We start from the raw sequence: 27,912 nt of genomic DNA on the forward strand, positions 1-27,912 counted from the left end.
TAGCCCTGTGCTAAGACTGGCAACCTATTCCAGGGGTACCCCCTCCCACCTATAACTAGCATATGCTCCAGCCCAACAACAACTCTGATTTTGATAAGTGGAAAAAACAGAAAGCTCGATAATATTTTTATTAATATAATTTTAGCTAGTAAAAAAAAGGCTTAAAAATTTACTTACCAGAGCGTACTTAAAGCTTCTTTTACTAGCATATTGCCAAAGAAGACATAAGTCTTTATAGTCTTTATACAAACAGGGGTGTTATAGATAAAACATTACCTAGCTTTATGGGAGGGCGGTGGTTAACAAAATTGTGCATTTTAAACAAAAAAAAATTCTAACACGGGAGCCCCCTTGCGGACATTCAAGGAACTGTAGTTTTTGCCACCTTTACAAGTGCAAATTTTTTCAGCTCCAAAATAAAACCACAGTAATAACAGTACAGTACAGAGTACCAAGTACTCCCTTTCTCATTCAGTTACCACAAATCATTAACATTACTAATTACTAAAGGTCCTGTCTTCATCAAAAGCCTTTTTTTAGGTAAAAAGGCATTTTTTTTACCTTTAGGTATTTTGTGAAAATACCTATAAAAAAAAAAAAAGAAAGAAAGAAAAGAAAAATTGGCAATTATTGGTCACTGAAGTTCACATGCCTTCATCAGATTACAGGTACTATAATTTATAATGACTTGTTCTTGGCATGTGTTGCTGCTATCCAGCAATAAATAAACAGCTAAGATATTCTAATGTTAATCTAAAAAAGCTACAGAATCCTTATTGATTTTCCGACTGCCGTGTCTATAGCCGAGCATTGCCTGGAGTCGGCACAGAATAAAGGACTTGTTCAAGGACACTCAAACAAGACTTGATGTTTACCAGTACATGCACCAGGGCCTCCCATACGAGAACAGTGTGTATCAGAGATGCAACAAACCCAAACAAATCACTTTTTCAAGCTCTGAGTGAAATCCTTTGACAGAGGATTTTTACAGAGACCGCTAAATAACCTTAGAGATAGCGAGACCTGCCTGCACGGGTAGATGGGAGAGCGCATTCATCTTGTTCTTTGAAAGTTTGCTCACTGCCGTGCGAGAGCGAGAGGAGCAAACAACACAAAACATCTGCTCGCTGTGAAAATGAAACAGCCTAATGGTGTACACAGAGCACCAGTTTCATTCACTGAAGGGACAATCCACACAGGTATTATTTGGCACAATGAGCGCAAAAAAAAAAAAAAACAGCACTGAAAGGCTAATGTGCTTCACTGCAGCATTTACAAAACACTCTTTCGGAGCTACAAAGCACTCCAACCGCGGTGTGCGTGTGTTTATTTGTCATCTCAAGTCCATCACATCAGCTTATCTTCACGCATGCATGTGTGCGTAACATGTGGTGATGTGTGACATAGCGGGCACGCTCATAAGCAAACGCCACCAAACCTCGAGAGGCTTTAAATGTGTGTACATTTTTTCCTATGAAAGAATCATATTCTGCTGTGACTTCGCTTGTGAGATTCAAGGTATATGTAGAAAGAGCTCAGGAGGACGCGACAAATGGATGGGAAGAAAGGGGGAGACGGAAAACACTCACACAACATATTACATGGAGCGGGAGGCAGGGTGAGGCAAGCAGAGAGAGAAGGGGGGGGGGGGGGGGGGGGCTTGAAGAGCAGCAGAGAGAGAGAGGGAGATGGCGAGAGGTCATCCTTGGGTAATTTGTTTTGGTCCTCTCAGAGCGCAGACACACAGGGAGCAGGTAAACCAATTACAGTGTGACATGAATCACTAAGACCTACAAGCAGCCACACAGCTGGCCAGCCAGAGCAGCCAAACAGTCGACCGAGAGCGCGCTTGTCTCTTTCTCTAAGTGCTGGTCAATCACAAGCCGCAGCCCTCGTCCCTCCCTTTGACCACGACTGCACATCTGGAGGGAACCGATGAGAGAAAAAGACAAACATAATTTCCCCCATGCGCTGAGAAATCCCGCGAAGCTCCCGGGACTCTATCGCCAATGGATCTGAATGCTTTTGTGAAGAAAAATACCCTACCCCAGCCACATGACTGACAACCCCCCCCCCCCCCCCCCCCAAAACGCAATGCATCACGGACAACAGCGGAGAGGCATTTACCAAAAGTGATGATGGCTTCATCTGCAATAAATAAATCTATCTGACAGTCCTTTGGTTTCTCAGTTCCGTCCCATTTTTGAACCGCAAACAATAACGATAATGATACTGTTCCTTTGAAGAGGTTGTATGTCAAATCCTAATGGATGTTAAAGCCAATCCAAATACCCCAGGGGGAAGTATTTACACGACAAAGACTTAAGCTTTTACTTTAATTTCCTTAATCACCCGACGGCTGCCAAAATGATGTTGTGTCAGGCCTCAGTCATATCTACGCCAGTGGCTATAAAACAGAGGAGCAACTTGAATAAACAATCATCTAGGTCTCCTTCTCTAATCCTCGAGCTGATGCTAAACTGACAGTCGCATCAGGAAAAGCCACCCAGCATCAGAAAAGGGAAGAGAATGAAGTTGACAAGGAGAGGGATTGGACTGGATTAGATATCGCCTTGGCACTTGGTTTTATTTGATGTGGCCTTGGTGCATGTTGTAGATTCAGACGGGGTAAATATTTGATGAAGGGCGTTGGTGTTGGGCTTGCTGCTGCCAGGGGCTGTTCTCAGGGAGCAACTAATAAAGACGCCGGCGAGCAGGTTGTCGATCACCAGCGGGGGCGCCGGCTGAGTTGAAGTGGCAGGAGACTGTAATCTCAACCCGACGGTTACCCGCTCCTCGAGCGGGGCTGTGGCGAGGTTTCCTAAGTTTTTAAATCTTACCATCTTGCTGCCCCCTTGAAATTAATAAGGGCCTCCGAGCTGCTCTCCCAGAGCCACTAACTGGCCATTTGCACTGTCTGGCTCCTCTCACAAACCCTCCCCTCCTTTCCTCGGTCTTCTCTCCATCACACCCGCTGCTCTCTTTCCTCCTCTCTGTGTCTTTAACCCCACAATTTCCTATTTTCCTTCCCTCCATCTCTATTGTCTTCCTTTGATCTCCACCCTCTTCATCTCTCCTCTCTTCCCACCAAACCTCCTCCCCTCTCCTGACTCCTTGTTTCCTCCACCCCTCCCTCCCTCCACCTCCTCCTCCTCTTTTTTCCTCTCTCTCTCTTTCTCCATTCCTCTGGCCCTAAAACCAGCCCCTCGGCCGCCCGCTTGCGCTCACTCAGATGGCTGTTACCATGACAACCCCGTTCTTTCAGCTCTCGCAAAATAATGAAGACAATGTGTTTTCCATTTAGATGAGTTTTCTGGTGCAGCGGGGAGATATGGAGTGTCCATCTTGCCTCCTCTTTCACTGCGGAGGAAATGTAATAAAAAAAGAGGGTTTCTAACCTCTCTCTCTCTCTCTCTCTCTCCACGACACTCCCTTGTTCTGCTGCTACAGGCTTGTGCACAGGCAGGTTAGGGTGCTGGGAGCCAGATGGGTGTTAAAGCGATAATAGCAGCAAATGGTTGGAACTGTGAAAAAGCGCATCATCTAATCCTCTACATGTTAAAAAAAGCTTTACAGGTTGTTATGGTATATTGCTGATTCTTTAAAAAAAAAAGAAAAAACTGCAATGAAGTCACAGGAGCTAACTTGTCAGTGACAGATTACAGAGTCCTGCTCCCTGTTGTCAAATCCAAGCTGTGACAATGACAAACTGTGAACATTTCAAGTTTTTTTTTTTTTTTTTTAAAGGAGTGGGGGGCTTAGCGATGATATTTTTTTTTAAAGCATAATGCTCCAGTGCGGGAATAAATGCCATAAAATTGATGGAAAGAGCTTTCTTTCTTTCCTTTTCTCACTGATGCAGATTTATTAACTTCACAGAGCACACAAGGGGAGCTGCAATCCAACAACTTGTTAACGCTGAAAAGTAACATTTACGCTCCTTTAAGAGGTAATTCAGTTGGAGCATGCTGGCATTTTCACCCAGGGGTGCAACGTAAACAAAGCAAATCCTGGTTTGTTGATTTCTTTCTTTTTTCCTTGCAGTGCATTCTCCCTATTGCCAACTGTTTTGCAATAAATAAATAAAAAACATTGCATGAGTCCTGAAACCTCTATAACGCAATGTTTTGTCTCTCTAGCTCCTTGTTGTTTGTGTTTATAAGCACTGTTTGGCCTTTGCAACGCCTGAAATATAACGGTCATAAATTACAAATCTGAAGCAGCTTATACGCATAGGTCGGGTTTCTGGTTCGCACGCTCCAGACATGTGAAGCCTTCTGCTCGGGAAAGACATATATGCGAGAAAGCGAAAAATGGGAGCAGTATATGTCTGTGTGTATGTCTGTGTGTTTACAGTGGAAATAGTGAGTCTGGGACATTTTCTTTGGGTCTCTTTTCCAGTGTTTATGGAGAGTGGTGAGCAACAACACTTCCTGAGAGGAAAGCCAGCTTTCCGAGTCCAAACCCCATTCCAAGCCGCGCAGACGGGGAACGCTCTGTCTCCAATTTATGTTTTCCACCCAGCGCCGTGTAAACACGAGCACAGAAGAACTGGTGTGCGTGTGCGTGTGCAGAAGGACGGGTAGGGGGGTGTTTCAGATAATCCACACTTGCAAAACAAAGGCAGGCGAGCAGACTAATCACAGACAAATGAGCCAAAACATCTCAGAACAAAGTGATAGCCCAGCAGCTCCCAGTGTTTACCAGCTCTAACAGGCCTCTCACATGAAGCTGTGACAAGAGCACGACACAACTCGGGTCAAGCTCCATCACAATCCATCTCCTGACCTACTCATCTCTACCTGACCTGTCAACACAGTCGACAGAAGGATCCAAAAAAAGGGGGAAAAAAGAAACGAAAACTCTGCTTCTCACTTGCCGTCTCTCTGCCGGCCGCCCTCTGCTCGTTCTTAATTACATCCAGATCAGACTATTAATGAAGTCAGTCTGATTTTAACAGCGTCTACGGGGAGCGAAGGAGGGGTTTCCTCATCCAGGGAGCATATCAAATAAAATCGGGCTCTTGGCCTTGACAGGTTTTGTCGCCAATTAAAATGGCACGCTACACCGAAGTAGGGGTTAGGGCTAACTAATAATTATTTTCACTGTTGATTTTCAGTTTTTTGTTTGTTTTTTTTGTTTTTTTAAATTAAAAGCCCCCTTTTAGCATGACTGGCACTCCCTCCATTTTCACAGTTGCCTTCAGGCATTAAAAATCACAACGTCCCTCTGGCTCCCAGTACCTGGTTTTGGTGATGACATCTTCATAACGGCCTCTAAAAGCATGAAAAGTCTCGTCTAGAACCAGTGAATGTTAGAAATGTTTCTTTTTTTGTTGCTTGACAGATTACTTTAATGATTAATTGATTATCAAAACTTTTATTGCTTAATGTTCTGTCCTTTGAGGTGATAGACTAATCGTTTCAGCGCTAACGCTGTTTTCAGCACTCTGCGGGGCCAGCTAGCTTCCTTTACGGAGACGCATCAGCCATCAGCTCATCCGTTTGAAGTGCAGAGAAGGTTGTGACAGCCTGCCATGTGTGTTGATGTATACATTTAAACAAACCGAAGCATCAGCTGCAGAAACTCCATCACATTGCCTTCTTTCTTCTCCTGTTGTGAAGTAAAACTAGCCGCGTTTGATCCTCAAAGAGTACACTGCCAGCCACGCACATACAAATGCACGAACAAATATGAGGCAGGGAAATTATACAATTCCATATGTATACAATAATGGCAGTCTTTTGATGAACAGGCTGTCAGTATGGGGGCTTTAAAGTGCTCCAGTGATGCAGTTGCTTCCCACATGCGTTTGTATTTGATGTACAGCATGTGGCGGGAAACAGGCGCTCTGATCTTCTTAAGGCACTCCTGTCAGAAAGCACGATGGCAACGACACGCACCTTAACAGTCTCATCTACTGTGTATGTTTACACATGTGAGCCCGTGCACGTGTGTGTGTGTGTGCATGCATGCATGTGTGCCATCAGGTGTGTTCTGCGTGCGCTCAAATGTCTGCCTCTGTCTGTAATACCATTGTCCGCTGCCACCTGCAGCGCACACACACCAAATCCCGACAGATCAAAACACCGCACTCCATCAAATCCAGTGAAAAGCCTGTTTACTGATGATCTGGTGTGAAGACAACAGGCAGCTGGAGTGGGAGATAGGAAGGGAGGAAAAGAGAGGAGAAGAGAGGGAAGGCGAGGTGAGGGGTGGGAGCGGTTGAGGCGGTGAAGCTATCAGGGAGTGGCCCACTGCAGGGGCCTTTTATTATGAGCCATTGTAAAGGAACAAGGTGGGATAATTGGTCTCCTATGCCCAATGTGAAGCATGCATTTTTAATGAGCACACACTGTTGCTCATTTAATATATAAGCAAGACACACATGACACAGAAATGCTATGAAATGTTGATGTTTATATGGAGTGTTTGCTCAGGGGAGACAGAGATATTACACTTTTGCTCCATTCAGTTTGTCGTGCCAGAAAGAAAGAAATACAGATACAGACTCCGCGGCACGCTTTTTGTGTTAGATATATGTTGGCATGTGATTTGCTGTGTCTCCTGTAGCACCACAGCAGTAATTAAAAATTTTATTTCTTGTCCAAATCAATGTTCCTGAGAAAGATTCAATTAAAAATAGATCAATGAATATTATTTTTTGCTGTAAGCTTCAAGTTTTATTTTTTCCGCACATGAAGGCAAACTCAAAGGTCTGCTGTTCTTATTCCTGTTATTATAAGACGGACAGGATTATGGATTTGGTGACTGAATCTCATCAGTAACTAGTTGATCATCCCATTCAAACTCGCTGCCTGTAAGCCAGCAAATTAGATGCCAACTCTGCTCACCCAGGCGCTGCTGGAAAGTACAGTTAGGGAATAAAACACACACCAACACCAGCCAAGACTTCTGACCTGTCAAAGCACCTCGTAATGTTCGCACTGACCTCAAAGCAACAAAACGAGCAGTGCTTCGCTTTACAGCTGTGTCAGGCGGGCATTAGAGGGCTGCGCCGACCAGGAAGTTAAGAGCTTGGTGGCAGAGAGCAGAAGCACCCGAGTTTAAGTGAATTAAGAAAACTAAGTCGTGTTTAACCCCGGCACGAGTCCATCTCTCCTTGTTGGAGGGCACGCTGCCTGGGCTGCCACCTCATAATAGCATTAAACACATCCCAGATTGATGTTTGGGAGGGAGCATGCTGCAATGACTGTGAAAGGGCAGCAACCAGTAGAGGACTCCACTTGGACATGGAACAAAAAAATAGTTAGGCACAGTGCGGGGGACTAAAGAGGGGCGGCAAAGAGAGGATAGAAGACAGAGAAGAGAGGCGGCAGGTGGAGAGGGGTTTGAAAAATGAAAGCAACCCCAACCCCACACTTCTTCGGAGACCCCACAGACCTCCCCCAGTATCCTGCTCTGAAGCCCTCCATGAGATCTCCGGTCTGGATCCATCCATCAACCCTGCTCCTACTCTGGATGCATGAAGCAGCCAGCCAAAACAGAAAACCCCCTCTGTAGTAACCCATATAATGTTTATACAGCCCCACCTGCTCTCCCAATCATTGTCCATTCTCTCCCCTGGGTCCACTAACAATGAATGCACATTACATCCAGTCTCAGAAACCTTTTAGGGCCGGGTGGAGTATCAGAGATAAGGATAATTTGATACTGTTTTATACAACATATGGGAAATAACCATTTTTGTAACACCGAAAATGCTTTTTCATTTGAATATAAGCCTGGTTAGTGAGCTACATTTATAAATTGCATGGGTGTGACCCACTGATACGCAAGTCTGCTTATTAATGGACTAATAAATTTACAGAATTTCATTCACTTTCTTAGATTCAATTCAAATCACAAGAGCAGCCTCAAAGCTCTTTATACTGTAAGGTGGAGACCCTAAAACAATACAGAGAAACCCCAATAATCAGACGAGCTTCTATGAGCAAGCACTCGGTGACAGTGGGGAAAAAAACTCCCTTTTAACAGGAAGAAACCTCCTGCCGAAACAAGCTGAAGGAAGGGCAGGCATCTGCCACGACCTGTTGGGAATAAGGGGAGGAAGACAGGACAAAAGACACACTAGGCTGCACCATGCAAGCCAGACATATTATTCCTGCATCCAAAAGCGCCAACATCACAAACACAATGGAGATGTCTGGTTCAATGGGTGGAATTAGTGGAGGTGAAGCCTAGTAGACACCTGCCAGCTTTAGCTCCCTGTGTCAATACACCTCTATGCCAAAGCAGCCACACCCCTGACTTTAAAGCTTTAAAGCTACCCCGTCATACAGTTTTTAAAAAGGAGGAAACAGAGGTTCAAACTGTAAACATGCTTTTTAGTTCATTTGAACGTAACACTCTGTGGGGACTGACTTGCTTTTCGAGTCAACCTCAAGTGGCCATTAAAGGAACTGCAGCCCTTAGCGATTTAGAGGTTGCAGCTTGGTTTTCTACTGGCCGTACCATTGTTAAATAGTGAGTGTGTGGCCACACATGACCAGCCAGGTGTGTTTTCTCTAACATGTGCTCTATATTGCCTACCTCTAGAAACCTAAATGGCCAACCACTTTGAATTGTCCTTTTCTGTGTTCTAGCTTTTTTTTTTTTGGCATTGCAGTGAAGTCCATAGTTGGAGTGGATAGGACCTATGTGCTCAACACATACAGTGTGTCAGTGCACATTTCTGTTTATACTGTATGCTGTCAGTGTGGTTAAACAAGGGATCTAGTCATCAGGTCATGGCCATTCTCTTTGATGCCAGTACAAAAGCTCCAAAGCGGATGTGAGCTAGCCTGCACCTCCACCACCAAACACCCCGCCCCCCCAACAGCCCAACGGCCAATCCTCTCCTCTGACTGAGCAACTACCACACACACACACACACACAAAGAGAGACGCAGAGAGCTGAGCATAAGCATCTGGATCACACAAATGAATTCTATTTTCTGACGGTAGACAGACGGACCCACTGGACAACCGCCACTAATCTGCTACCTCCCCTCCTACTCTTCCTCCTCCTCCTTTCACCAGCACCAGCACCACCACCTATAATCCCTGACAGGGAGACAGGGAGTGAGAAAGAAAGTGTTTAGGACAGTGAGTGAGAGAAACAGAATTAGAGGGAAGCACATTTGCACAATGAAAATAGGCTTGATCTTATCCCCGTGCCTGAAATGAAATGGACTGCCCGCTCACTAAATAAACACTTGTTGGCCACTTTGCTAATGCTACTCAACACAATGGAAGACAGATGATGTTTCATTCACACTCTTGGCTGCTTTGTTTGATTTGCTGGCAGAGCACAGTTTATATAGTAGCAAAAATAATAAACTTTGGAGTCCAGTGAAAGCAGCGGCGGTGTAGGTCTCACTCAAGTCTTGTTAGGTGACTGAAGACTCAGCGGCAAACACGCTCAGGACAAGAAAACACACAGCAAGAGCCATATTTCTTCCAATTACGTGTAACTGACTTGTAATTTTGCCCAATCTCCTGTGGGTTTGTATGTGACCCCGCTGCAGTATTGAAAAATGAAGCAGACATAAAGATGAGGTGTATGAGTGTCTGTCTTGTGTGCTACAATATGTGCTTTGTATTCATTGCAGATAACAGGAGGCCATTGGAGGGGAGAAAACAGCAGCCATTGATTTTGTGTGCTGGGCAGGCATTTCTCCATTCCAGAGTCTGGTCGATACATTCACCAAGAGCAGGGAGCACAGGAGTGGTTATACACCACTCTGGACACTGCATTTGCACGCACGCACACACACACACACAAAGACATGTTTGTATTGGCAGTCACCAGCAAATGGACACAAGGCCCATCAGGCAATCAAAGCTTTCTTATTACCCGCCAGCGCATTCACAAACAGATACATGCACGAACAGAGGCAGCAAATACTACCGCTTACAGAGCGAAAGGAACAAATGCATTCAACAAGGCGATTTCTTTACCACGAGCAGCCCATGAGAGGGTGGGGGTGTATTTCAGCATTAAATCCTTTATCATGTACCCGGCAAATCAAACATTGATTTCCTTGAGCCACTGTGCCGAGGGCAATAAGGATCTCCTTCATCAACCGAGGCAGCATGGGCCACACACACACAACACAGCAAGCACACAAACACACAAACAGCAGGCACTAAATGAATATTAGGTGGAGGAGTAATAGCTCCAATCGGAATAGGAAAAACACAGGCTATTCTGTGTGAACCGCCTGTTTTGGAGCCAGAGGGGAACGCCGGTCAGCTTTGATCAAAGACACGCAGCTTCAGCTGGACAAGTGGCCATTAGGGGGTCACAGTGACAAATATGACAGTTCAACTCATGCTAATGTCTAATGAAACCCTTCCAAAAAAATGCTTTTACTAGAATAGCTTCACTTGAGTTTTTTTTTTCTAGTGCATTTCTGCACAAGATCTGCCATTTGGATGTATCAAGGCTTTACAGTCTGAAATCAAATATTTACTCATCTGCAGAGTACAAAGTTCACCAAACTCATTGGCCTCTGCATACTTTTCATAAAGTGCTTGTTGCTTTTTGAATACATGTTTGCGAGAGCTTTGACCATTAACACCTCTAAAATTGATGAGATAACCTTTTTTTATCATTATGTGCGCAGCTTTTATTTAAGCAAAGCACAGCATTGTGGATGAAGTATTTCACACCTCAGTACTCAAAGTGAAAAGTAAAGAGACTGAACACCCTGACCCAAGAATATTAGAAAACATTGCTGTCAACATGTCAGCGCAGAAAGTTACCTTGACAGAAGTACAGAAATTGGTTTGACATTAAGTTAGATGTGGAAAAATGTCTTTCTGCAGCAAAGTGATCCATGGTGTTGAAGGCCAGGAGGAAGTGGAGGGAGGGAGGAAAGAGTAAAACCAGCAAACATCCATTACAGGTAGTGCGATGCTATCGAGTGTAAAACGGGAACGCTGCATGAAGACGACTGAGAAAGTTTTCTTCCACTGAACTGTATAAGCTGCTTTCCCAAAATATGCCAATAAAATCTGGAGGTTATTGGGATTCCCTCATTGAAGTGGAAAGCCATAGTGCACAAAACCGTTTTTGCCTGTTTGATTGTTTCTTGATTTGGGGAACATTAAATGTCAACCTGCACTCAGTCATTCACTCCGAGATGCCAAAACTCACCATGGGAATAAATCTCTGTCTGACACGCAAAATAATCTTTCACAAAAGGTTGAATCGTCTTTGCTTATAAACTCACCGGCCACTTCATTAGGTATATCTGCTCAACTGCATACTAATTGGTCTGATAAGAAGGTAACGGTAACTCAAATGACCTTTAACAGCCAAGCTATGCAGAAGAGCATTTCAGGAGCAGAAGACCACACTGAGCGCCACTCCTGTCTGTTAAGAAAAGGAAACCGAGGCTACAATTCACACAATTTCTGCCTTGTATCAACAACAGAGTAATGATGTCAGGGTGTATTTTCTTGGTACACTTCAGGCCTCTTAGTACCAGCTGAGCATCATTTAAACACCATGTTGCTGACCCTTGATCACAGTGTACCATCTTCTGATGGCTACTTCCCTTAGGATAACGCACCATGTCACTAAGCTCAAGTCATCTTAAACTGTTTCTTGAACATGACAGTGAGTTCACTGTATTCAAATTGCTTCCAGAGTCACCAGATCTCAATGCAAAACAGACCTTGCTGGCATTTGTTTTACCCTGTCTTAGTTATTTCTTTGCTGTATTTCTTTCTTGCTTTATGCCTGAATTATACTTCAGTGGGAAATATACACTGTAACTCATGATGTAACCGGAAACCCTTTTTAACTGTACGCCAAACTTCCATGAAAAATTTAACTACACGTCAGGCCAATGCAGTCCGCAACAACTGGATGGTACATAAGGTTGCAGTGAGGGGTTTCCGGTTATTTCATAAATTGATCTGTAAATTCCCTGCAGAAGCCTAAATCGGGTTTTAGCCACGTGTAGGTAAATACAAAGAAACCATGACTACATATCTTTTCCACCTTGTCCTGGGACAAAAAAACAGAATGACGATCCATGGAAAAATAAATTGGGATAAGTTCCTTTTTCGTGAGTCTCCCACAGTTTGAGAATTCCTTCTTTAAACCTTGAGATGTACCGGCACTGCTGCCTATCAATAACGTGTTTACACAACGTCTAAAGACACGTTTTTTGATGTTAGAGCATCAAGCTGAAAAAGTCGCGATCTGACTCAAACTGCACCGTGCGCATGAGGTCACTTTCCAAAAAGCTTGCTCTTGTGAAATTAAACAGTTGTGACATTTTAAGCTGTTAGCTGAGAGCCAGTCAGAGACGGGGGATGACGAACAGGCACACACAGAGGAACGCAGAAACATATGCATGTAAAAGATACATGCACAGGGAAGCAAAATGGAAAAACAGGCTCAGGAAATTGGCCAGTTCCTGTATAGGAGAGGTACAGAGGGACAGAAAAAAAGGTGGGGGTCGAATGGAAAAAAAACAAGTGGGAGTGAGAAAGACTGACAGAGAAAGACAGACTCTGTGCCTTATGTAACTTTAGTGTCACTGTCCTTTTGTTTTCCCGACACACCAACATGTCACTGTCAAGATTTTCCTGTAACTATTACAGCCACTTAGAGAGTGTCTATGGGCTAAAATTTACCGCAAGTGTTGTCGTTTGTGAGAATGCTAAAACAAGGGTTAGGGTTAAGTCGAATAATAATACTGTATGCCATATATATAGTATATAGTAAGAACACAATAATTACAAGTTTACTTTGCTGACATTTTTAATGGAAAACAAGAATAAAGTTACTAAAATGTTTGTGGTAATGAATTAAAAATGCACAATTAAACAGATTACTTACAGCTAAAACAATTAATTGATTAACCAACCCCCAAAATAATAATAATACTAATAATAACAAACATTTGCAGTTTTCGCATGTTTAGATGCAAAGGTATTTCTGTACAAATGTACAAGCGCTTCATTTTCACTGTACCAACAATATAAAAAACATAAATAAACCCTTTTCTACCTATAATGTGTCTTTCGCATGTTATATATGTGTGTGTCTCAGGAAACGTAGCCTAGCCCTCTGTAACCCTCAGCAGAGTCAACTTTAACCTCTCAGACACACAGAGCAGAACAGATGACCCCCGCTGAAATCTGAGCTGCTGGGTTTCCTCTGTAAAGTGAAACTAGACAGACACCTGACCCCGACTGACATGTGACACACACACACACACACTACACAATCAGAAACACCTGTTCAGACATGCACTAAAGCACACATGGGACACAAACATTACCACATCCACATTAAGGGAATTTTCACTGAAGCACAGAACCCACACTCAAGTGAGTCCTGTGTGCTGTTATCCTTGGACACACAAGCAGAGCTCGCCCTAAAACAACCGTGACAGTGTCTGCTGTATCTGCAGGACAGGCAAAGTGTGAATGTGTGTCTGGAGAGTTAAAGAACATGGTAGGTTCACGCTCTTGCTTCTCCATCCGTCAAGTCAGTTAAAGGACAGTCAGAATTAGAAAGAAAAGCTGCAGGAAATATCGGGAGTCACGGGAGCAAACTAACAGTGTCATGATTTGAGCTCTGAGTCCATTAAGTCGATTCCTTGCATGCTTTTGTAGTTATGTTCATCTCTTTGACCTCGCCATATGTCGCAAGAAGCGTCAGCATTAAAGGTCGAACGCCAAACGTTCTTTTTCCTGAACTCAATGATCATTTAAAAGTTAACTTCAGTGGCATCAGATAACATCAAACATGGATCCAGTGAAAAGTTTCTGTGTCAGTGACATCTTAACATATTGTCTCGTAGCTTTTCTTCTTGCTATCGTCATAAAACAAATAAAAACAATGCAATAATATGTTGTAATGTCCCTTCACTTTTGGCAGCACTAATCCTCAAGCCCATTCATTCAAAGGCTAAATTGTTATAGTTATAATGGAGGCATCTGAGTCATAAATGCACATTTACTGCACAAATGAGTAGTTAAAGCAGCAGACTGGTGTATACGTGTTGGAGTAAAAAGAAATTAATATTCTTTTTAATTTGTTAAAAGGTTCGATAAACACTATATTTTTAAATCAGTATTTTCTACCAAGTACTTCATAGTTCAGGCTTTAAAGGGTTAACAAATTTTAGACACAGTCCTCTGTGGCACAGGAGAACAGGCTTATATCAGGCTTTGACTGCACACACATTACTTGGAGACTCACTTCATGGCTGTTTTTGTTATTAGCACGGATGGCTGAAGGACAGATAATCTAAAAAATGTCCCAAAAGCTTCGAAAAGCTGGTATTCTGTATTCGTCATGAATGGAGACCCTTTCTGCAGGATGAATGGCATGTCCATGTGCGTGCATGCATGTAAGAGAATCCTTTTCCTCTTAATAGTTCATTAAGAGGAGCCACTTCACCGCTGGCTGGATGAGGGAGCAGCAGCTCCTAGGCTTTCTGCAGCTCCACTAATCCTTCACTTACCTGAACCACGTCAATACTGCTGCAGGCCCCCACCTTCTGCTCCATTCTCCGCTTTCTTTATCCACAATACCACCCCCCAGCCTTCCTCGTCCTTACTGTTCCCGCCTTGCAGCTCTCATTTTTAGCCCTCAGACACACACACACACACACACACACACTCACCTTCACCCCTTCTTCCATTCCCCAAAGGTGCTGCTTGATATCCATCCTATCTCTTTTCCTTCCTCTGGACAAAGCAGAGAAGGTACAGGGAATAATAAGGCAGAGCAGCAGGGGTGGGACGGCCCCAGTGAAGTTATTAAGCCTCAGACACAAACACACAATTCGCCACAGGGCTACAGAGGTGAGACCCCAGGGGGTCGGGGGGCCATTTCTGTTTGTGCATGTGTGTGTGTGTTGAGAAGGCACTATGTGTGTTCACGCTGGGAGCCATGAATGATGAGACCACACACCTTTACTGACACTAACAACTAAAGCTGGTACTGGCTAGCATCTTTAATCTGAAATCTCTTCATCCTGAAATTCTGCAGGACCCTTCAAAGTGTATGCTTTGAAGGGAAAAGGTCTCTTCAAACAGCATCTGAGCCATCATGTAAAAGCTAAACTCTCCACTGAATAATAAACAAATTCAATTCATTTAAATGGGTTAATGGCACCTTGAGGCAAAGTGAGACGTGTTTCATTGCAGGTTTTAGAGACTGTCAGTCCCTGCAGCTGCTGAAGTAAAAAGAAACAAACAAAAAACTCCCACATCTAAGCTGTACAAGGTTTGATGTGGAAGAAGGTCGTCCATGTACATAACTATACTACTGTACTATGCAGGGTCAACCTGCCTGAGACTAGAGAGAGGAGAGGTCCAGTTTTAACTAGCTCTATCTTCACAGCTATAAGGATAGGACAGGATTTGGCTTGACCACTCCATAGCTGGGAGCTGATAGCGCAGTGCAGGGCCAGCGGTGGATCATTTTTCATCTCTAAATCTGCTTTGGCATGGTCAGGAGTGCCACTGTGTGTCTAAGTGTGTGTATGTGTGGTAGGGGTGTGCAGGGGGTGGGCACGGCAGACACAGAAAACTCAGAGGGACCGCGAGAGGGAGGGGCGGCCGACCGGGGAGCATTGTGGTTCATCTCTTGTGGTTTTTATTGGTGCTCTGACAACACAAGGCTGGGTCTTCCCTCGCTGCTCAGCTGAGCAATCAGGTCACCTCATCTTGACAGACGCAAACACGCGCGCACAAAGACGTCAACACACAGAGGCGTGCACGCACATGCATGCACACATCGCACATGCAGCCTGCAGCTGTTGCCAATGATGTCAGTCCTGATTTGGCCAAAGTAGCCTTTTGTTTCACAGCATGAACAGAGGAAGAGGCTTCATTTGGCAGTACAGTAAGATTGTTTGGATTAGGGCTTAGCTACTGGTTGCTGACAGAAAAGTCTCACAGCAAAATAAATACTTTTCCCCGGTTAAACAGAGAAGAAAAAGTTGAAAATAACTTTGAAAATCAGTTAATAACTCAAAGCATCTTTCTGACTTCTTGTAGCTTGTTGTATGTCAGCATTTGTAATGTAAAGCTGCTTCTTGGAGCTACAGAATAACAAGATTGCTATACTGATTAAACAGCATAAAATGTAGAGCATAAAACTGAGCTATGAAACTATTGTGTACACACCAACAGTTGTGATGCAAGAACAAAAGTACACATACAGCCTCAAATACATACATTCATTCACAAATTTTTTAAAATAAGTGGTGCTGAAGGTTCTAAAATATCTGTTAACTTGACGAGGCCAAGGCCTACTAACTTCTCATTAGTGATCAGGACTGACTGCAACTACAACTTTCTCTTTGCCTGCATAAAAAGGATTTGTTTGACAGCACTTAGTGGACTGAACGATATTAAGAACAATGAGAAAAGTCAAGGAAGTCAATGAAGTAGAATTGTAGATTTACACAAGTGAGGGAGGTCTCTTGGAGACATTTCTAAACACCCGCAGATTCCAAGATCATGACTTCAAACAGTTCTACAACAGCAGACTGGAAGCAGACTGGAAGGTCTGGAAGAAGACCTGAACTGTCACTGTCAGATGTGAGTAAATGGGTTAGGATGTTCAGGAACAACCCAGAAAACACCAAGGCTCAAGCCTGGCCTTAAACTGGAAACTGCTGTAACACCATTGTCACTGTCCACAATAAAGTGAGTTTTAGAAAGAATCCCCTGCCCAAAAAATTAACACCTTCAATCTTGGTTTAAATTTGCAGCTTCCCAGATGAACAATCCAAATACCAAGTTTTATAAGTCAAGAATGAGCTATTTTACCACAATGACAAGAGGTATGTTTGGAGGAGTAAAGGTGAGGGATCAAGCATCAAGTGGTTATAGCATTATGCTCTGGGGCTGTTTTGGTGCCAGTGGTACTGGTACACTGCACAGTGGAAGGAATAATGAAGAAGAATTCTTCAACTTCACCTCAAATCAACAGCTAGAGGGCTGAAACTTGGAAACGGTTGGGACAATGATTCCAAACACACATCAGAACTGGTTTGGGAATGGGTAAAGCAGGCTAACATTAAGCTTCTGGAATGGCCTTCCCCCGACCTCAACCCTCCTGAAAATATGCAGACTATGCTTACAAGCCAGGTCTGTACCAGGAAACCAACCAATTTAAATGAACTCTGCCAATTCTGCCAAGAAGAGTGGTCAAATATTCAGCCAGAATTACTCCAGAAGCTTTATTATGCCTGCCAAAAATGCCTGATCGAGGTGAAACTTGCTAAGGGACATTTAACCAAATATTAGTGAGGGTTTATATATACTTTTGACCCTGTGCAGATTAGAGAAAATACAAAATGAGCTCAAACCAATACCACCTGATTCTTGTTTCTTTGTTTTATAATCACCCCACACTGGAAAAAGAAGAAATCATAAAAATCATGATGATTGCATGTAAACCTCTCCCCACAACTACAGTACAAGAATCTGAATGTTTTTTTCATTTATATTTTTCAAATATTTCAAAATCTACAGCAGTGTGATTAAAAGTCTATATATAAATGAGTACACGGAGCAACAATACAGCATATAATAGGAAATTGTCAACAAACAACTATAAAAAGTGACAAGCTCTTGATAATTGCCAGCCTCCTCAGCAGGTTATTGACACCTCACGGTAATGAGTTGTTTCAAAACTTGCACAAGTACAAAACTGACAACGCAAAAGTTAGAGACCTCAGCTCTAGTCAAACACCCTCTACCCCCTTATCCAACACACACACACAAACACGCAAACACTCACCGCCTCCAACCTCCTGATGCCTGTTGGCAGAACTGTCTGAGGAGCTTAATTGGTACTTTCTTATTTTTTTCTCCTCTTTCTCACTCTCTCTTTCTGTCCCTCTTACTCAGTCTTTCTCTCATTCAGCTGTGCGTGCGCGTGTGTGCATTTCTGTTCTGGTGCAAAAGCATGTGTGTCTGCGTGCTTTCATGGCAAGAGGATAAGAGCGTGGGTGCCACTAAATGAAACAGAGGCTGAAGCAACTGCACACTCTGTGGCAATGCGATAGGGCGAGCCAACTCGGTTAACCAAATCTTGGAATGAGCCGCCGAATTAGGCGCATACCACGAACACACAAGCTGCAGACAGACACGCACGCAGATGCACACAGGAGTTGTCCCGGTGCCCGGGCAGCTTTCCCGCTGCCAATAATGAGGAGGTTTTAAAGATGTGCATTTGTTTGTGCAGATCTAAAAACACACACTTTAACGTCTAACAGCACACACCGATCGCGCACCAGTTTCACTCAACAGATCCCGCTTTCTGTTTACGTTTGTGTACAGTAGCTTTTATGACACACACCGAGTTACACATCACACCTGCTGACATGAGATACAAACATAGCATGAGACACTCTTCTGCTAAGTTATTATGCTGTCAGTGACATTTTCGGGAATAATCCTGCTTCTCCTGACATTTCATCCGGCGGTTGCTCGAGCTACACGATGCCGTCCAAGCAGCCTGTTGATGCGAGATGTGTTTTGTGGAAGCCCGGCAGCCAGTGCTGCTTGTCGGGAGCGATGATTAGATTAGGTCTGCACTGATTACAGTCTTGTTGGTTACAGTATACAGTTGTATCACAGAGACCAAGAGGGCAGAAGCGGGAGTCACTGAGAGTGGGAATGTCAGTTTGTCAAGCTGTCAAGAGCGACGTTGCTATGTTGTATCCCTGTGTTTAGCTGAAGTAGCCGGGCAGGGAATGAATCAGCTAATATAAAAGAGCACCAGAGAGGATATTAATACGAATCTTTTAGCAGTTATCAGCACTCAGGAGAGCGATACAAAGCCGTACGTGAACGAGAGCCTTTGAATCAGATCATGGCGTAAAGGAAACGCAGCTGCACATGTGAACGGCTCCCATTTCACAAACAATGCTATCACAGGCAAACACTTTTAAAGGCAAGTGCCTTTCTTTGGCATTGTGCAAGGCAGTTGCAGCACAGTGGCACAGCAGCTCAACCGTAGCGTGTAGTATTGGCTGAGAATAAATAATCTGAAAAGCCTCAAATGCCCTTTGCCTTCCTAAGCTTTATGAAATATTAACCAAATTAATCTACAGTATTTTCTCCCTGAGAACACATACTGTGCTGCCACTGATTCCCTGTAAGCCAACAATCATTCCTGAGATTAATTTGAAGAAATGCAGGAACATATTTGATCTGTGAAAGCCAGCGACAAGGTGTAATTATTCCCTTCTATATATTATGGTTCCTATTAATTGCGCCTGTTCCGGCGAACGTTACTGTGCTTGTTTAACTGACAGCCACAGGGCCACAGGCATCTCTCAACACAGCTTTACTCCTAACAGCGAGCGTGCTGGGTAAAACGCATTATTATAACAGTATGGGCTTGCCAGTATATCACCTGATCAGAGGTCAGACTGCTCTTGTACCCTGTGAAGATATTTTTAAAGACTGGTTTTGATACCCTGTTTACTAAAGTCATTTCTAGAGGCCTCAAGGCAGAACAAAAGGGCAGAGTTCACTGGGAGCAGAAAGAGCTTCGCTCCAAACATGTGACCAGAAAATGAGGGCCACAAAGTAAAATAGAAAATCATTTGAAGGGATTTTATAGATTGCAGATTTAATGTGTCCATCTGATGGAAAAAGAGAGAGAGAGAGAGATCAGAATTAATCCTCTTAGCTGTTTGTTTGGTAATCTGATTTAGTCTGATTTTTAGGCTGCTATCTCTGCTTGTGGTTACTGATGCTGTCTCTGGATTGACCACAGCCATTTTCACCTTCAACACCCACCCAGGGATTTGGCTCGACACATAAACAAAATATCGGTATATGTAAATCCCCTGTACAATTCACCAAATCCAGCAATGTGTCTGCTTATGAACTTATTCCCCGCTCTGACATCGCTCAAGAGAGGCACACCACGGCTGTCCCTGCTCCAAATAAATGACCTACTTTGCACATTAACACACATTTACATGCAGGCAAGATCCAGAGCGGGCTTTGTAGTTTCTGTTTTCTAACTAAGACACTTTGCGCTTTAACTGCAACGTGTCTCCTGCTCAGTTCTTAGAAATCGCAGCTCTTTTCTTTCCTGCTCAGTGAATGTGAATGCAGACATGCGTCCCTTTCAAGTCTAACTGAAAAACAGGGGAGTAATATAGTCCAGGTTTGCGAGTAGAATTGTACTTTTGTCGTGCATGCATGTTAAAGGAAGGTGAGGCTGGCACAGAGGCCCACCTAAGGTGCTCCCAGCTCAGGCAGAGCTATTTCCAGACACCCCCTACCACCCAGCCCCTCCCAACTCCTCTGTGGGGGAAACCACACCACTGCGCAGACCCCAGACACGGACACAACTTAAGAATGGATTCATTATTCACATACACACAGGCGCTGGCACATAAGGGTGCGATGTGGTGGTAGTTCGGGGGGGCAGGGTAAACATACTTTTACTTAACTTTACTTAGAACTGCTAAAGAGGGCATTAAAGCAGCCAGCTCAGCTTTTCGGCACAGTTAAACAATGTCATGTAAATGCCCAGTGGGGCAGATTTGCCACTGTGTAAATATGCACCCTCAAAACTAACGAGATGGCACGTGCGTACCAAAAGGAGCCGTGTCGCCATGGACACACGAAGCAAAGCTACACAATAGCAATGTAAGTCAACCCGGCTTTAGACGTGCACGTCATAGCAAGTTTTTAAGAATGCCTCACAGCACAAGACAACTCCACGCAACTTGACATGGATGAATATGTAAGTGCTCTCTCGCTCACTCTTATACTTCCTGTCTCAAACAAACGCGCGTGCACGTACACACAAAGAGGCCAGATTGCACACAAGTTTGCTCACGGACCATGATAAGAAAATGTGGTAAATGCGTAATCTGATATGCATGACTTGAGGTTTCTCTCTGCCTTTCTTTTCCTCTTGGAAATCGCACGTTGCATCCATAATTTACACCAGCCTCCGTCTGTTTCTCTCTTTTCCACTCTGCTCTCCCCTTCTTTCTTTTTTCCCCTCCTCTCCCCGTCGCCCCTTCTCTCTCCTGGCAATCTGGCTTTTGCAGCTTTGCTTATTAGCATATTGCAGAATGTGCAGATGCCACCAAAAATTATTCACCTTCAAGCGCTTTGATGCCGTTTCACATGTATACAACTAACGCTGTCGACATTTTGCACAACCCTCCCAAACAAAACCAGAAGGACTGGGCCTCTTTTTACCTAAAATGCGATGGAGGCCTTAACATGACATCCTTTAGTGCGCTGTTTCCTCATATCCTCATCCAACCCAATTACTTCATGCATCATCGTGGTCACTGTCACATGACGACTGATGGGGTGTTTCATCTCGGCTAAGGTTTAAATGAACACTTAATATTCATGCAGTCCGAGGGTTATCTGAATACATAATGTCCATGCTGTTCAAAGGAAAAATGAACAGAGTATTCAAGCATGTTTTTGCATCAAATGCAGCTTTGTCCTTACAGTAAAGATCGGATTGGAGGATGAGGAAATGGGGATGAGCAGTTTACTCCTCTTGGAGATTGATACGGGCAAATCAATGGTCACACACAGAAGCTCCAGCACTGGTTCAACATGGATAACGATGCCTTGAAAACAAGCAAAAAAAGGTAGAGCTCCACTATAGCACGCATGCAGGAATGTGCTCTTGTAAACATCCTTCAAATGGGCTTGATCTAAAATGACCACATCAGAGGAAAGACCCAGCAAGAAAGACTTGGCATCCCAACTTGTTTGGTCTCACTGACTGACTGACTGCCCCCATTCCTCCTCCACCCCTCACCTGACAAGCACCAGCTGTCTACCATGCAAAGAGGAAATGCCATCACCCACTATCACGCAACTAATCCCCGTAAACATGTGCTTTCATTCAGAACAATGGTGGCCAGTCATGGTGGCAATTAATTCAGGATGTTCTGACGCGTATGTGGTCTAATATATGAAAGCGTTGGGATAACAGAATGCAGCATGTAACAATTTAGGTATCGCAGGACAATCAAACAACACACAGATGATTTATGTTAAAGCTTCGCGTGTTCTTTTGATGCCCCGAATCGCAACATATTCAGGTTTTCATATTGTTCTTGAAAGCAAGTCTTCTTTCTGCTTCAGTTACCACATAACACGATCACGAGAGCATCCTTTTCTAGGACAAAACACCTGGTATGATACAACGTGGGGCAATATCCAAATGGCAGCCATATTGTCTTATTTGCAGTATCACCACACGAGCTGAAGCCAAACCAGTCAGATGAACACGCAGCTGATAAATCAAGATTCTTACCAGTTTGGATAAGGATGTTCTTGTGTTTCCTGTTAGGCAAAATCCGTTTCTTAATCCTCATCAATCACAGAGCGAGTCTAAAATGAACAAAAAACAAAGTGCCATGCGCATGAGGGAGTGTGACAAAACACAACGTGCTTTTTAGTGATAGGAAAACAAGGCTTAGGTGGCAACATTTATCGAGATGCAATAAAGCACCCCGTTGTGCATCTGACAAAATGGAAGCGCATAACTAGGACTGACAGAGCTGGAGAGAATATGCATCTCTAATCCCTGCCAAATATGAAGCATAAAATACTTAAATGACAAATACAAGTTGATTTCTTGTCTTCCTTGTGAGTGCTTTGTGCCCATCTAGCTGCAAAAACCAGCTGTCTTTGAACTCTCCCGACTCTAATCATGGAGGAATATTTCTTCTCTGCTTCTGGCTCTTCTCTAACTAAGATGTGCAGATCTCCTAATGGGACAGTCGCTCGCTGACTATTAATGCACTAGCCTACTTTACAAGACTGCATCTTTGACTCGCTTATTTCTATGTTTGAAACTCACACACCATTTCATTAATATTCTTCAAGACATCTCCCCCCGAAAAAGCCCCGTCTGGCTTACATTTCTTCCACATGTGTACTTGTACAGTAGGCAGAAAGAAAAGACTTGAGCTATCTTCACAGGCTACAGATTGCCCCACATTTAATTACTGTTAACACCAGTGCTAGCAAGCTAAATACGCCTCCATGATTTATTCACTTTCCCCACATTTGAGTCAAATTAAATTAGTCATATGGGTTTAATTAACTAAATATGATCTGATATTGTAATTTCACACTTGGATATGGGATATAGAGAAGGGTACTTCAGTACAAAGAAACCACAGTAAACCAGTGTTCATTAGAGGCTCTTGTGTACAGTTGTGTTGGCATTACCAATAGTAGCATTAGCTGAATGATTGCTTCTAATCAAGGTTCGCACACTGGGAGGTTAACGTTATTCCTGCAGAACCAGGAACACTCTGTTTACACCATTATTCACTTTCCCATTAGCCATCCAACCGTAGCTAATATAAGCAACTCCCCCCATATTTTCTAGAACCTGCGCTAATTATTGTTATTGAAGATTGCAGAAGTGCATTTAAGGAAAACAAACAGTTTAAAAGTAAAGGAGCTGGGCTTAGTTGGCCAGATATTAAGATACCTGGATCCCAAGATAGACAGAGCTGCTAGCACCAAATCCTTTTTTAAATGTACATCTGCATGTACAGTCTTGTGAAAAACTGAGTGCAGCTACATGATTCACTAACTTGTAGAACAACATTTAGCAACAATAACGTGTTGCTTTTATGACATCTCTTTATGTACAGCTCTCTTAGGTCTGGGGTTTGACTCGACCATTGCAGAACCTTAATTCGTTTCTTTTTCAGCCATTCTGTTTACGTTTTCTGCTGTGCTTGGGATCATTGTAATGCTGCCTGACCTATTTGGTTTCCGCCAAATTCTGCATTCTCTCCACTTTGATCTTATCTATCCAGAGGATTTTGTTCCAGAAGTCTCAGTGTTTGTCCGCATGCAACTTTAAAACGGTAAATGGGGGCTCTAGAGTCTAAGATATAGCTCTTGTTTTTCCTTTCTTGCAGTTTCTCTGAGCATTGGACGTGCTGACCTTTGGGGCCGTGTTAATTTAACTGACCAATAATTTCCGTCATTGTTTTCATCAACGACCTGTCTTTTCTGACAAACACAAGACGATAAATTTAAAAAAAACAAAAACTAATGCATGCAGACAAAAAGGATGATGTAATGTAAAGACATCTTGTTTTCATCAATGAATGCTCCATGTTTCTCATAGAAGCGTGACAAGATGTCAACAGTTGGGAGGAAGAGAAGAGAAAAGTAGACATTTGATGTCAAGGAAATTAAGACACTTTGTAAACTGTGTAGAGCAACTCTCACCGTTAAAAACACAACTAATTTTTACACTTTATAGTTTAGTCAACTGAATCAACTTTAGATTTAGTCTACTATAATCTTATGATATGTAGTCAGATAAAACTAGACTAAAAAAAACAATCATTTAGAGCAGCGGTCCCCAACCTTTTTTGCGCCATGGACCAGTTTGTGCCCGACAATATTTTCACGGACCGGTCCGTGGCCCGGGGGCTGGGGACCACTGATTTAGAAGCCTAAATGACGACTAAAACTAAAAACATCTGCTGGCAAAATTAAAAATGCTTTGGGTTGAATTTGCTGGGACGTGTGTGGCACATGTTTCTGAATGCACCAGACCAGCAAACTGCCAAATCTTGTGCTTTAATAGAGGTGCTCATACTTGCTGATGATCTAATAATGAAGTGCATTTGATTAGCAGGACCTGGGTGCTACGTGCCTGCTTCATTCCTATGGAAAGCACTAAGGGTACTTGTATTAGCCTAGCATTGAGAATAAAATAGATGTTATTTTTTATTATGATGCTTATGCTAGCTGCCACGTAAAGCTGTTAAAAGCCCAGTAAATCGCTGGAGTCTGGTGAAAGCTGCAATGTTTAAAGATCAGATTAAGATCAAGAATGAAATGGAAATATATCTAAAAAAAACAGGTTTTTTGTTGTTTTACCTTCCCTGTTTAGTTTTTTTTTTTTTTACTTAAACCCCATAAAAAAGAAAAAAAAATCAAGATGAGAATCAAAATGGACTGTGTATGCTGAGTGTCATCAAAGCTCCCATTAAGTGAGTAAGTGAGTAAATATGTTTTACTGTCATTTAAGTGAACTAACCTATTCAAAACTCTTTTTTAATAACCTGCAAAGTTCTTTACACTTTGATTATAACATGAACATGAATTCAAAGAGTGCATTACAAAGCGCGCCGTAATATTTAATATCCAAACATTTGTAAGTACTTCTGTTGGGGAAGGTCACCGTTGATTGAAACCACAGGGCCTACTGTGGGTTATTTTTTTCATTCAGCTGAACACAGTAATTTCTATGCCTGTCTGTCTTTAATTGACTGAGCAGCTCTAATGCTGGTGTTTTTTCCCATTCATACAAAGGCGCCATCATGGTACTAAACGAGCTTCAGTGAATGATATTAAAAAAAGAAAGAAAAAAGCGTGCGGTAATTTACTGATCCTAGGTAATGAAACATGAGGCCAGTGTGGCATGTTTTCTCACTCTCACCAAGAGGAAATATGGCTGCTGAGAGCTACGCTGGCTTGCAAAACACTGTCACACCGCCTGATGCCACAGGCAGAATTATCAGAGAAAAAACAAATGGAGGCATTGATTCACTAGTTGTTTATTTACAGCCCTCTCTGGAGAAGAAATAAATTCCCCTGTTGAGGCTTTGTTTCCCCATCACACGACACAACGGGACGCATGAGAAGAGGGGTGAGCGGGCAACACACACACACACACACATGCACGCGTTCTTACAAATGTAAGATCGCACAAACATACGCGCACAAACGTCTTACATCTGGATTAATCTCGAATGGGCGTCTTCACAGATGCCATTAAACGTAGCAGAAGGCGAGAATCATACAGGAAAGAGGCTGCCATCTGAATAATTTATTCAGAGTCTCATCTTGTCTCACACCAGGGGGATTTCTGCTTTCAATTTACACTGTTTTCCTCCCCATATTCAAATCGGGAGAGCAGATTTGTTGTGATTGGCACACGGAAGGTCAACGTTAGCAAGCTAGCGTCAACGCTGTCCTCAGTGGGTTGGTATGCTGGTCTATTAGCACACTAGGATAGTGTGTGTGTGTGTGTGTGTGTGTGTGTGTGTGTGTGTGTGTGTGTGTGTGTGTGTGTGTGTGTGTGTGTGTGTGTGTGTGTGGCAGTCTTTGTTTACCTCAGTGTGTGCTGGCTGACGCTGGAGAATAGGCCTGTGGTGCACAGAGACATCAGTGTGTGTCTGAGCTTATTAGGCTGCTTTCCAAGGACACAGGAGGATCTAGACATTACACTGGCTGGGGAAGAAAAACACTATTGCTAATCATAGCGGGAGGATGTTAGGGATGCAGACAGAGTGAGGGTTAAGGGTGGGGAGGGGGCAAAAAGGACAAGAGAGGGACAAGAGCTGGAGGAGTCAAGAATGAGAGCAGGAATAAAGCATGTAACGAAAGGGAGAAAGAGCGCCTGTTGAAGTTATGACTCTCATGCATGTCCTCTCTGTGTGTGCCACTCTGGGACTGAGAAAAGGACGGAGAACAGTTCACCAAGACGCAGGTCAGCTGTGACAGGATTAGCCCAACGCATGTGGGGTGGGGGGAAGCAAAAACCCTCTCAGAGTGATGAAGTGTATTTTCAGCTCTTCTGTTTGAGAGATCCAGCATTACAGGCGGCACAAAGGATCTGTTTTGTTGTTTTTTGGTTGTTGTTTTTTTGTGTTTTGCTGTTGTTGTGTGATTCCTTGGGGAATGGATCAGTGTATCCCACTATGCGCTCAATGGCGTACATTCAACAGAGGCGGAAAACATCTCTGAGACGCGAACACCGCGTTTGTCTGAAGAGGCTTGTTCTGTTAGAGGGGCGTGCTCTCTGAAATCCAAACTTCAAAAAAATGGGTTAGGAGGTTGCTCGGGGGAAACTGTGCTTACCGAGCAAAATGCCCGAGTCGTTTCTAGTAGTAAATTGGTATGTTGCTAGCTAACACTGGTGACAGGACTTGGCTGTTGCACGCAATGAATGGCCCTGTAGTAGTCAGGCACGGTGCAGTTGTTCAACAAGGCTTCTTTAACCAGCTGAATGACAGGCAGGCAGACGGGGCAGTGAGCCAGCCACAGACATTCGGCTCTGGCTGTGCTGTAATGATGCCCAGTTCAGCTATACCACAGAGGCCACGTGATGAGAGCAGAAAGCAACCAGGAGAGCAGAGTTCAACTCATGAGTTAGGTTGCCAGGCTATATATGCCCCCTTCTTTCCATGTATCCCACCCTCACATGCCTCCATTTTTTTTATGTTGTCTTTTTGTTACTTTGGGGAGTGTATGCATGTGCTTTTTGCTTTGTTAAACTTTAAATGTCAGCATCCACAGCCCCAAGCGCTGCGTCAGTAGCTCTTTGCACTCTCCACCTTGTGGAAATCTCCGTGCAAACCGAGGGGAAACTCAGCACCAGTATGACACAGCATGCAGGAATGCACCAGCGGATGTGGCTCTCTCCCTTCTCTCTCCTTCTCAGTCAGCTCTCGTCTCCTCCCTCCCTCTCCCTCTGTGGGCAGGTCCATATGCACCCAGTAATTATCAAGGTTATTTTCTCCAGAGGGCTAAATCCCTGTTTATGGCCATGAGCGTGTGTCACAGGGCCCTGGCTGTCAACCCACAGGACGCTGACTCTGTAGACAACCCCAGAGAAAATCTCAATCTCTGCGGTTGTCAGATCCAGCAGTTTTGCTGCTTTTGCACCCATTTGAAAATTACAAAAAAAAACAACAACTCAGTAGCTGTGTCATGACCTCAAGTGAGAAAGCAATAATGATGTTTTCCCACCAACCATAGTTATTATCAAAATCGAGGAGTTATTTCTAGAAATCACAGACTAAACAAAGGCTATTCACTCAGCAGAGAAAAAGTGATATTCGCACAGAGAAAGAACCCAAA

The 27,912-nt window shown here is 43.5% G+C and overlaps 1 protein-coding gene across 4 annotated transcripts in view; it reads right to left on the reverse strand.

Annotated features, from left to right (window-relative positions):
* The window catches only part of zmiz1a (zinc finger, MIZ-type containing 1a), a 122,101-nt gene that overhangs the window by 53,242 nt on the left and 40,947 nt on the right, over window positions 1-27,912 (reverse strand). For 3 of the 4 annotated variants that reach the window (XM_023153439.3, XM_023153441.3, XM_004551636.6), the window contains exon 3: window positions 22,319-22,395. The exons of the other annotated variant lie outside the window; for it this stretch is intronic. The gene's annotated coding sequence lies outside the window, so the exon portion shown is untranslated. The remainder of the gene's footprint in view (window positions 1-22,318; window positions 22,396-27,912) is intronic. 4 annotated transcript variants of the gene reach the window in all.

Source organism: Maylandia zebra, linkage group LG13, assembly GCF_041146795.1.
Source record: "Maylandia zebra isolate NMK-2024a linkage group LG13, Mzebra_GT3a, whole genome shotgun sequence".
In the NCBI taxonomy this organism is placed as follows: domain Eukaryota; kingdom Metazoa; phylum Chordata; class Actinopteri; order Cichliformes; family Cichlidae; genus Maylandia; species Maylandia zebra.